Genomic DNA, 12,771 nt, shown 5'->3' with positions numbered 1-12,771 from the left:
ATAACAAAATCAATTTTGTTGGGTGCCAGACGCGTTAGCGTCGATTTTCAAACAATAACACGAATCAATAAAAATAACACGAAACCGTACGACAAATAACTAGAGAACCCGTTGCATGGCTGGCTAGGCTCAGGTACTCACACGAACTGGTAGAGTCGCGGTATTCAAGGCAGCTAACAATAATTATAGAATTGAAGAAAATAATGAAATAAAGAGTAAACTCAAGTCAGGAAAAATGAACAGGTCAATCGATCATATATTGTCGAGAAGGTTACAGGGTTGAGACAGGCAAATGAAATGGTATCGACAGCGGTAGTTAATAAAATGAGCAATCGTTGTTCACAAAAATTTCGGTACAATAGAATTAAACGGTAGCTTTGAAACGAGAGACGGTAGTTAACAGAAAAAAATGAACGTAGGTCGGGAGAAGCGATATAATGCAAGAATTTACTTAAAACTACACGTCACTGGGCGACGTGATCTTACCCAAATGGCAAATGACACTAACGAAACTTATTATTCTGTTAATTAAAAACGATAGTGAGAACTTTATTGCAATCGGTAGAAAAGAAAGTATTGATAGCTCGGTAGATAATACGACGAATTTATCATAGATTATAACCAGTACGAGAGATTAAAATTCATTAATAATTTACACAATCGATAGCGTAAACGATCGACTAGATAATTTTCGTTAGAGTTATTCATAATCGATAGAATCAATAATTTGCAATAATTACGGATCGGAGGAATTAAACAATGAATTCCTAAACGTAACTTTCGAGAGAATACAAAATACAAAATTATGAGAGAGTGAGAATTTCGGAGAGTTCACAAAATAAAGAAATACACTAAATACACCGCAGTACAAAAGAATCAAGAATAATACGCAGAACTTAACTTAACAAGATACAGAGAAAAGAACAACAGGCAAAAATAATATAGAATTGACAATAGCAATAGAAAAAAGTGCGGTAATATTAAGAGGCTGATTCTACGCTCGGTTATGCTCCAAGGAAATCGATATACGATACAATAGGCACGAAAATTAATAAAGATATAATAAGCAATAACAGAAATAAAATATAAGGCACACTACTATTGCAAAAAAGTATGGAATGAAACGTAAAGCCAATAGGGCTCAAAATACGATAGAAAATACAGAAGCAGGCTAATTAAGGGGGTATTCTAGTGTAGAAATTTGAAAAAATCGATTTTTTTTTTTTCATATTTTCAAAGCTTAACCTTTCAAGAATGTGTCCTTAAAAGGACAAGTCAAAATTTCAATTATTTTCAGAGATATAGCTATTTTAGTGACACGTCTTCAATACTGGCTCGGCTGGAACGAATTTTACTCGAAACTTTAAACGCGTTTTTCTCAAAACTACATTTTTCAAAACGGTTGACATGATTTCTCAAGTTCTATTGAACCGATTTACTTGAAATTTGGTGAGAATCTTCTCAATACATGTCTCTATCGCACGAACTATTATTATAACGAAATAATAATTTTTACTATTTTTAAAAAATTCAGAAACGTCCAAAAAAGTCAAAAAAAACGTATTATTTTTTCGGACAGCCGTAATTTGGCAAAAAAAAATTTTTTTTCGACTTTTTTTTAGTTAGTACGATAGCTGCATTTATGTAGATTAATAATCTTTTTTTTTTTTTTTTTCTGATTTTGAAAATGCTTGCAATCGTGACAACATTGGCGCGCCATTTTTTTTGTACCCCCACTTCAACAACTCATAGCACTTTCAATTTTGTATTTTTTGACTTGTTTTTTTTTGTAATCGTGAAATAATAATAAACGCCTGATAAAAAAATGGATGGTAAAAATATTTTTTGTTTTTTGTTTATAGCACTTCAAAAAACACCTCAAATTCATGCCTCTACACTAGAATACCCCCTTAATAGAAATTCACAAATAATCAGAAAAGTCATAAATACAAGAGAATTGATTAATCGGAAGTTACGAGGTCGCTCAGACACGAAAATAATTAATTACTGAAATCATGCAGTCACACGGCGGCTTACTGTAACTCTAATCCGTGGACCATGATTCACACAAAACTGGCATCGCACGATGCAATCAAGAAACGATAAATACAATATTAATGACCGAAATCATGCAGTCCCACGGCGGCTTACTGCAACTCTAAGCCGTGGACCATAATTCACACAATGTCGATAAATACATTAAGAAAGAATAGAAATTATGAGCAAGTTCGTAACTATACACTACAAGGCAGAAGCCTTACCTTAATCGGTGACTTCAGGCACATAACACTGAATTTATTTTCAATAAAACTTGGAATTAGCAAAACAGGAAGGAAGGAAAGAAGGAACTCGAATTTACAGGAGAAATCTAACGATAGAACAAACGATAGTGGTGATAAAACGGTAGCGGGATGATCAACGATAGACACGATAGCGGTAAAGGAGGAAGGATCGGTACCTTAAAACGGGAGAATAATCGGGAGAATACGGATTGAGACAGTTGTCGCTCAGCGAGTCAAGCGTAGAATAGACGGAGGTCGGAGTTCGGTTCGCCGATCTCGCGGTTATCGTGAGGTGATTCTTCTTCCCTTTGATTGGTTGGTTGACCCCCACCGCAAATAGGCCATCCCCCTGTGGCGAATATTGGTTACGGCGTGGTCATGCGTTTTCGAAGATTACCGTTAGATGTGGCGTAATGTGCTGCTCGCGATTTCGTCATTGACACCAACTCATACGGTTTAATAGCTGCTTCAGTTTACTGTCCAGGTGGCCTATCATCGGGGACTTCTTTGACAGAGGCATGCACAGGGTGCCTCCGGGCAGAATTACCGAGTGGAGAGTGACGCCTCATTGTTCACTTCCACCGGCTTTTGTACAGGCAGTAGCCGGCTGCCCATACCCGAGGTCATGCAGTCAGACGGTTGGCTAAACCGTGGACCATGATCCACACAATTAGTCCTTGCCGACAGGAAGGCTGCGTCGATCCTCGGAACGATGGCTTTATCATCCTGAACGTAGTGGTTTGGGGTCGGCCCGGCACCAGGCCGGTAAGTCGGAGGATGGCAGGCTACGGTCTGCCCTTCACGCCATCCTTACGGCATCCGATAGAGCGGGTGGCTGGTTCCTCCTTGAGGAGCGGTGCCCTCGGCCGTCGGGAGAATTTTGATCTCCCGGTTCACCGGCAGTCGAGGCGATACGGAAGGTTCGGGTGGATGCTACCCCGGTAGCAAAAGAAGTGCACCAAGGTAGCCAGTATAGTCTGATTAGACCGTCGGTAGGCGAAGTCGTCGAGAGCTAGAAACGGTAGATATCGGTCCCTCGGTGGTCGGGATCGTTGTCGTCCAAGTACCTTATTAGCGTGCGCCGAAGCGCGAAATACAGAATTTACACGGAAAGAATTAGTTAAAAGTAGTTTTTGCCTATTTTGTATCGAGTTCGGTTGGAGTACCCCGCTGAGGACGCGTAAATAGGAATAATAACGGTTGTGTGCCTTTGGGACGGGCGACTCTGAAACGCCATGTTACACAGTGCAATAGATTTTCAATCGACAGCTTCGTCAAAATGGCAATAATAATTCGATTGATTCTTTCTACTTGTCCATTGCCTCGTGGCATCCCCGTTGTTACTAGAGTGTGATGAATTTTTTCGTTTTCAAAATATTCTTTGAAATTGCCCGACGTAAATGCCTTTCCTCTATCTGTGACTATCCTCTTTGGATTCCCGAACGTCTGTTGCATAATCTGTAACTCATCTAAAACTTCAATTGTAGTTGTTGATTTTGTCGGAAAAATCCACGTAAATTTTGTAAATGCATCTACTATGACTAGTAGATGCCGATAATTCGTTTTTGTTGATTCCAATGGCCTCAAATGGTCCAAATGGAGCGTTTGTAACGGTAAATCTTCCTTTGGGATAGGATTTGAGAATCCTTCGGCTTTCCCTTCTTTCCGCGATCCAAGAATGTATGGGATGCAATTTTGAATATAAATTTCGATTTTTTCGCGGAGTTTATCGACCCAATATTTATCGACAATTAGACTTTTGGTTTTTCGTACTCCAAAATGTTCAATTTCGTGAGCTTGCTGAATTATCTCGGTCTGCATTCTTTTTGTTATCACGAGTAGTTAGTCTATCTCGCTCGTCTTGTACAAAAGTCGTGCTCTACCACATAATCTTTGTAACTTCCAGTCAGCAATGCTCGCCGTATCAGACATATTCGATCATCCTTTTCTTGAGCTTGTTTAATTCGATCCACGAGATCGTTTCTTATTGTGTATACTCCGGGGTATCGGCTGAGGGCGTCAACGTGCGGCATTATTTTCCACAGTCCAATTCTCCTAGAAGCATACCCCATCGTGCCACACGTGGGGTTATATCCTTTTTTTTTATTGTTTTCTCCAATGCTGAACAATCTGTAATTATTTTAAAAGGTAAATGTGAAAGGTCAACGCGAAATTTATTCAACTCTTTCACCACTGCCAACGCTTCGCGATCATAACTCGAATAATTTCTTTCAGCTTCCGTCGTTTTGTGACTCATATATTCAACTGGGTGCAACTGTTGATCGTCCGAACAGCGTTGCAAAAGAATCGCTTCATATCCCTCTTGAGAGGCGTCCGTATGCAACTCCGTTTCGTATTTCGGATTGTAAATACGCAACACGGGCTGCTCCGTTAGTATTTCCTTCAATCTCGTAAATGCTTCGGACTGCTCTTGGTTTAATTTTATGGCTCCTTGTCGCCACCCTTAACTTAGTCACTTAACGGTTTAGAAATATTCGCGTACCCTTTAATAAATTTTCTAAAGTAACCTGCTAGCCCTAAGAAGCTTTGCAATGAGTATAACAAGGGGGGTTCTGGATACAGATTCCTGTTACTGACACCTACCGACATCTCAAACACCTACCCAGACTCAAACCCTTTTCCGCGATGACGTCACAGTCTGCCTTACCGACCTGAGATCAAAAACGTGCAACCTTACCGACAGTTGTATCGGTCAACGGTCAAAAATCGCACTGCCTTGCCGACAATTCTTATCGGTCAGAGGTCAAAATCGTGCTGTTTTACCGAAAAGCTTACCGACCGAAGGTCAAAGTCTCTATGTAGTGCTCGCCTGTCAACTGTAGAGTGTGCAGCGGCATGAACTTTTTTACCGACCTGGATGTCCGTTACCGTCCCGTATTCTTTTCCCACGATAGGACTGCTGATGTGTAACATCAACCACCTCAAATTCCTTTCTCACGGTAGGACTGCTGATGTGTAACGTCAACCACCTAACGTTCTTTTCCCACGTTATAAACCACGCGACATTCCAAAATTATTGGTTCTGAGAATTGTTTTTTACCAACTCGGAAGTCGATACGTGACATTCTTTTTGGCTTGTCACTGTACTGTGAACTCTACAATGTATTTTCAACGGGTTCAGTCAAGGTCAGAGTGTAAGGTCGACCGATAGCTGCGGTAGTATACACTCAGAGCCAAAGATCTGCGGTGTTGGGTTACTATACCTCTAGAAATGCAAAACACAGCGCGCGCACACACAAACATAGGTACAGCTGCCCTATAAAAAAGACGCTCATCACTGCAAACGATCATTCAGTATCAACTTGTCAAGTATACGTGAGGAAACAGCTAAAGATGGAATCCACGAAGTGTTTGAGATTGATCGATATTATGGAATCGGCGTACAAAATCTTGGGCAAATCATCATCAACAGCAGAAATTCAAAAAAGGATAAAATTCGGAAGTCAAAATATTCGGCTTCTCATCAAAATTTTGCGAAAGGCTTCATCGAACGGAGAAAAGACGAGAATTATCACAATGATCGGACTCTCGAAAGCGCTCGCGGAAAAATTCAAACGTCTTCAGAAAACGGGTGGAGGTACGCGGAAAGAAAGAAGAAGCGATCGAGTTCACTGGGAAGATTTGGAATCAGCTTTTGATGGGAGAATTCGAACTCGTTCCATCGTCAATTAGAAGCATGAAGATGTGGAGAGATTTCTAGAAGACGCAAAGGTACTAGCTGTGACAAAACTAGAAAACGCTTTGAAGAAAGACAGGAGCTTGAAAGCCAAAGTTATCCTGGCTTGTAAATTTGAAGTTAGAAAAGATGATAACACGGTGGAAGAGATCAAATTTTTCAATACGAGAAATGAAATCATCCTCCAGACAACGGATATTAACGAATATTGTCGAAAACGCGACAAAGCATTTGTTGAAAAAGGTGGAAGATTTCCAGGAAAAGGATTCAGGCCGGTCCTTATTTGCAATTATAAATCTTGCCGTCAACATTGACAAGTATACACCACTACAAGGTGGTCTGTATACCCACACCCCGTTACCTAAGCATATCAGTGATAAGAAGGCTGTGGTAAATATCAGAAACAACGACTCTTACTGTTTTCTTTGGTCGGTCACCGCAGCTCTGTTCCCAGCCGACAACAACAATCCCAACGCGACCAGCTCGTACCCGCATTTCAGCTCAGTGCTACGGTATGATGGTATAAAGTTTTCTATGTCTAGACAAAAACACCATTTTAAACTTTGAGAAACTTAATGGACTTTCCATTAAATTTTATGGTATAGACCAAGGTGATCGGAAGAAAACTGAAATAGTACCGATTCACCTGAGTCAGAATGAGTCTGATAAACCTGTAATTCATCTTTTAGCGATAGAAACTAAAATCACTGACGATAACGATGATGTTGATATAGAAAATTATGAAAAAAATAGAATCTTTCATTTTACTGGTATTCGAAATCTGTCTCGATTAACAAGTTCTCAAATTTCCAAACGTAATGGTCGTACTTGGTTATATGATAGATGTTTGACTCACTTTCAATCTGAAAGGTGTTTAACTAAGCACAATGTAGATTGCATGAATTTAAACAAAAGCAAAGTTATCTTACCAGCAGAAGAGGACAAGATTCTCAAATTTAAAAATTTCAAGCACAAAGAAACCGTTCCATTCTGCATTCACGCAGATCTGAAATGTTTACTACAGCCCACTCTTAAAAGTTTTGGGGAAAATAGAACAATTTATCACAAGCATCGTCCGTATAGTAGAGCTTACTATCTACATTGTGCGTTCAACGATTCAATTTTAAAATTTAAAATTAATCCCGGAGAGACTTGCATTCAATGGTTCGTGAATGAGTCAGAGGAATTGGCACATTCGTCAGAAGCTTATTTCAAAACTATTGTACCGATGGAACCGCTCAATTTGAATCAAATCAACGAATTTCATTCAACAATAGTGTGTCATATTTGTGAAAAACCGTTTATACTCACAGATGTGAAACATCGTGATCACTGCCATTTCACAGGAAAGTACCGTGGTGCTGCTCACTGCGGCTGTAATCTAAATTACCAAAACTCGCACACTATCATAGTGATATTCCAGAATCTGTCCGGTTACAATTCGCATTTTCTGATCAAAGCACTGGCAACGTCATTCGAAGGTACTGTTGAACTTTTACCTGATGAAGAAAAGTACATTTCCTTCACTAAATTCGTTAAGGGGACAGATATAAAGTTTAGATTCATAGATTCGTACCGTTTCATGCCCAGTAGTCTTGAGAAATTAGCAACGTATCTCCGTGATGATCAAAAATCAATCACACGAAAATTTTATCGTAGCTAAGATAAATTTCAGTTATTGATCAGAAAAAGAGTGTTCCCGTACGAATATATAGACAGCTGGGAGAAGCTCGAGGACAGACCTCTACTATCCAAACAACAATTTTACTCAAAATTAAATGATCGGGATATGTCAGACGACGACTGTGCACATGCATGTGAAGTTTGGCAAACTTTTAACGTTCAAACTTTGGGAGAGTATTCGGACTTGTATTTACCGACGGACGTGTTTTTACTAGCCGACGTTTTTTAAAATTTTCGACAGAATTGTTGGACCACGTACAAACTGAACCCATTACATTACTACACAGCGCCCGGTCTGTCGTTTGATGCAATGTTAAAATGTACAGGCATCGAGCTCGAGCTTCTCACCGACATAGATATGGTTATGTTTATCGAGAAAGGTATTCGAGGTGGTGTGTCACAGTGCTCGAACAGATATGCAAAGGCTAACAACAGGTACATGGGGGAGGCATTCGATCCTGAGGTAGAAGAATCTTATCTCATATACTTTGACGTTAATAATTTGTACGGTGCTGCTATGAGCTTTGTTCTGCCGTGTAATTCCTTCGAATGGGTGTCAGGTTTCAGAGAGTGTGACGCTCTTGCCATTCCGAACGAAATGGAGTTTGGTTACATACTGGAGGTAGATTTGGAATATCCTGAGAAGTTGCATGAAACTCATAAAGACTTACCATTGTGTCCGGAGCACTATGTACCTCCGATTCCGAACAATAAACAGCCGAAATTGATAACCACGCTACTTTCCAAGAAAAACTACGTTGTTCACTATCGCGTTTTGAAACAATGTTTGGAATTAGGCTTAAAATTACTCAAAATTCACAAAGTTGTCAAATTCAGGCAAACCCCGTGGCTCAAAAATTACATAGATTTTAATACCGATTTGCGGAAAAAATCTCAACGAATTCGAGACAAATTTTCACAAACTGATGAACAACGCAGTTTTCGGCAAAACAGTGGAAAATGTTAGGAAGTATAGAGATGTCAGGCTGATCATGAAATGGGATGGAAGATACGGTGCTAGAGCTACCATAGCCAAACCTAATTTTCACAGCTGCACCGTTTTTGACAGAGATATAATTATCGTCGAAATGAGTAAAACGAAAGTAAAGTTGAATAAACCATTGTATGCAGGTTTCTCCATCATGGATCTGGCTAAAACATATATCTACGATTTTCATTATAATGTTATTAAACGGGAATTTAGCAAACGAGCAAAATTCATGTACACCGATACCGCCAGTTTGATTTACAACTTTACCGTCCCCGACATATACGAACATATAAAGGAGGACTTGCAGAAATTCGATACGTCTGATTATCCGCTTGAGAACGCTTATGGAATGCCTCTAGCGAACAAAAAAGTTCTCGGCTCAATGAAAGATGAGAATAACGGGAAAATAATGTTGGAATTTGTAGAATCAAGAGCAAAATTGTACGCATTCCGAGACTTGGGGGATGAGAAAGACAATAAACGTGCCAAAGGTGTAAAAGGATCAGCGTTGAGAAAAATAACTTTCATCGATTATTTGGAATGTGCTTTGAAACGTGAAAATTTGTCTAGAAATCAGCATTCAATATTAAGTCGAAAGCACGAGGTATACACTGTAGCAGCAGAAAGTGGCACTGAGCTGGAATGACGACAAGCGGATCGTGTTTCAAAACACAACCGACACGCTTCTGTGGGGCTACAAGCCTGCACCTTAGCTTTGTAATTACCGTATCGTCATGTATGTAGGATTTAATTTATAACTCTACCATGATGTATAAAATATCATTATGTAGGATAGTGAATAAGAACGCTCCGAAATATAAAAATTGTACAACGATGCATATGTCTGTCGATTGTCTAAAAAAGAAAGATGCATACTTGTTATGTATCGCGTATAAGATGAAGAGGCACATAGGTTTTTCCAAAAATTCATTTATTTAATGTTACATGTCCGATTCGTTCATTCAACTGTTGTGTGTATTGTCAAAACCTAACTATTCAACATATATTCTTCTTCCACGCTTTTTGAGCATCTTCTCCACCAGATACATATCCGGATGTTCAACCTCGAGGAGCTCTTGTTCATAGAAACCACCAGCGATGGGTTGATCTTGATAGTCTTTGAGCTTGTACGTCACAGGCTGAGTATTTTCCACTCGACTTATCGTGAATATTTCAGTCGTCCAATTGGGGGTGTAACCTTTTTCAAAGACGTTTTTGAACTTGCTGATTTGAACTTTGTCACCAGTTTTGAACTTTGCCGACTTGATAGGTATCACTCGAAGCCCTCCGTACGCCTGACGTTATAACAGCCTTTCATTCTCAACGGTGACATCCGACGGTTTCATTCGCATGGTTCGGTGTTTGGTGTTTTTGTAAGCCGAAACCAAATCAGATAAGATATCGAGCCACCTGAAGTTTCCTTGCGTACTGAACCCTCTCCACATTTGACTTTTGAGCGTGCGATTGAAGCGTTTGCAGATCGAAGCCTTCAAATTACTGTACGTGGAGTAAAGTTTGATTCCATAGCGTGACATAAGAGATTCAAATTTCGAGCTGTGTAATGCCGTTCCTCTCTCGACGTGTAAATTTTTCGGTACCGGTCCTTGGACAAACACAGATTCCATTGCCTTTGTAACATCATCTACAGACCTGCTCTTTATCGGTATAGCCCACGCATACTTTGAAAAGATATCAATAACTGTGAGCATCTACTTGTAGCCTTAGTTTTGTCCAGCGTACGACGTCATACAACAAGATTAGCGTGCCAGGTCTCATCGATGCCGCGAACGTCTACACGTCGACGTTGGTAATTTCGTCGTGCTGGCTTATGTAGCTCTGTTACCAGCGCTCGCTTTTCCCCGTTCATTTTGCAACGCTGTTAGTCTTCCATCCAACGTGAAGATGATTTTGGTGTTGCGTATAAACTGATTGCTGTTAATTTTCAAGTCAACTTACAAGGTATCCAACGTTTTCGCTGCGGTAGTCTGCAAAACTTTGAATAATTGACTAAGTATAACGATTTGATTTTGCTAAAAATTAAATATCTCTTGTAAAATTTTTAGATTCACAGCGTTATTCTCTCCAACAGGGTCAGCTATACGAGTTATAAAAAGAAAAGGGCAAGATAGCAAGAGTACGGCGAGATATACTGGGACCTGGGTGGCTTAAGTTTAACACAAGCACTTAACAACTTCGTTTTTAATAATTTTAATTTATTCAATAACAATTATTCACTAGGTTTAATATAAATCTAAATTACAGTCAAACTTTACGTAAGTGCTGGTAGTTTATTTGATTTGAAAACGAGGCGATGCATGAGAAACTTGCAGGTTACGCATTAACGTGTCATGCGGTCTGCAGTCACATGCCTGGAAGACTTGAAAATTGTACGAGTAAAACACTGAAATTAACACCGTGAACAGAAAAGAAGCGTACAAAAATTCACTGAATTTAATGCAATAATTCGTAGTTGAATTTAAGCGAGATTAGTTAATTGTAATGAGAGATGTAATTAGCAGAAAAGCAGTAGCGATGCGTAGGTTAGAGTATATATATAAGTGAAAGCGAGAGCGCTTAGAGAGAGAGGGGCATGTTGGTGTTGGCATGCTACCCAGAACGATGATCCAGGTCTGGCGGTCGATAATGTAGCGGAGGGCGGGAGATTCGAACACGAGTATTGCACAGTCTTTCGTTCTGTATATCGTAATGCTCCTCAACAGTTATTTGAAATCCAACATCTGGCGAACAGCGAGTGCTCGCAGCGGTGTTCTGATTCAACTGCCGTCCAAACACGTCGACGCTCATCTCGGAAATGATCGTAAAAGCTGTGGGAATTGGCTAATGAATGATTCCCGCTTCTCGTAATTCTCCGAGAATAGACATTATTCCGTTGTTGTGACTTGTATTCCCAACTGCTTGAGATGCTATAAGCAAGCGGAGACGTTCAACCAATTCGTTAGCATCGTCCCAGAAAATATAATTTGTTTTAACACCTTGTCGAGAAATCCAAGCCTGAGGTAGCAGACAGGCAGGCAGACTTTACCCGTACGCTTCAACGACTGTGACGATATACCTTTGCCCATCGTAGAAATATTGAGCAGCTCTGCAATTACATACTTGAATTTTGCATCGCTAGCATGTCGAATAGACTCCTTCGCGCTATAGTATTTTCTATGAGCGTTCGTTGCGAGGACGATATTTTTGTATTTCTCCTTGTCGTCAGAGGTAACGTGAGCGATGTTTGGCATCTTTTTAAACAACTCCAACAACCACTTGGTTTTTGGATACCGCATATCACCTACGCGAATGTATTTATGCTCGAAGCGTATTGGTAAGTCACCAACCATCAGTCCGACAGTCGAAAGCTTCCGCACCCCGTAAACGGTATCCAAATCGATCTGGTGTTGTTGATTGTCAAATATCTCAAGATATTCATCCTCTAATTCCATGGATGACTACAAAAGTTTCATCCTCTTCGTCTTCTCCCGCAGTTTCATAAGCATCTGCTGCCTCAGATTCGCTTTCGTTCTTCTGCTCATCCTTTATTTCATCTTTCATTTCTTCCTTCACTTCTGTTTTGATTGGTTTCACACCTCGCGTAACCTTTACTAATTCCTGCAGAGGAGTTACCACAGGTTTGAAGTCATCCTTCATTTTCTTCTCCATTGACTTTTCTCCCATCTTGAGTAGTCTATGCTTACGACGAATTGCATTACTTGCTTGAGCAATCTGACGCAAGACTTCTTTTTCCTGACGAATTTCCTGCATGTTGACACGACTAGCTCTGCAACGATACTGTTTCTTTTCCTTCAATGATGTTGTATTTCATTCCGTTCTCATGTTCATAAAATTGTCAAATCCCTTCCTGTATCGACCATTGTCGAGCTCTCGATCCTTGTCGATGACTACAAATCCATACTTGTCACCGTTCCAATATGTTATGCACAAGTCTTCAAACAGTGTGTACGGCATATCGGTGTTTACATGATCGTTGTAGACGTGCCTCAGAATCACCTCGTCTTGCTTAAATAAGATCAGCAAGTTGGTGTTATCACGCACGAGATACTTGGGGATTCGAGTGTAAGTCTGACAAAGATAGAAACAGTTTACGTCATGAT

General features: G+C 40.0%; 1 protein-coding gene across 2 annotated transcripts in view; it reads left to right on the top strand.

The window, feature by feature from the left end:
* LOC107226158 (protein O-GlcNAcase) overlaps positions 1-12,771 on the top strand; it is a 187,888-nt gene that overhangs the window by 103,604 nt on the left and 71,513 nt on the right. The gene's annotated exons all lie outside the window — the stretch shown is intronic.

The sequence above is a fragment of the Neodiprion lecontei genome, chromosome 7 (genome assembly GCF_021901455.1).
Source record: "Neodiprion lecontei isolate iyNeoLeco1 chromosome 7, iyNeoLeco1.1, whole genome shotgun sequence".
In the NCBI taxonomy this organism is placed as follows: domain Eukaryota; kingdom Metazoa; phylum Arthropoda; class Insecta; order Hymenoptera; family Diprionidae; genus Neodiprion; species Neodiprion lecontei.
Note: the sequence above shows the minus strand (reverse complement) of the source record. Positions and strands in the feature narration are given on the sequence as shown.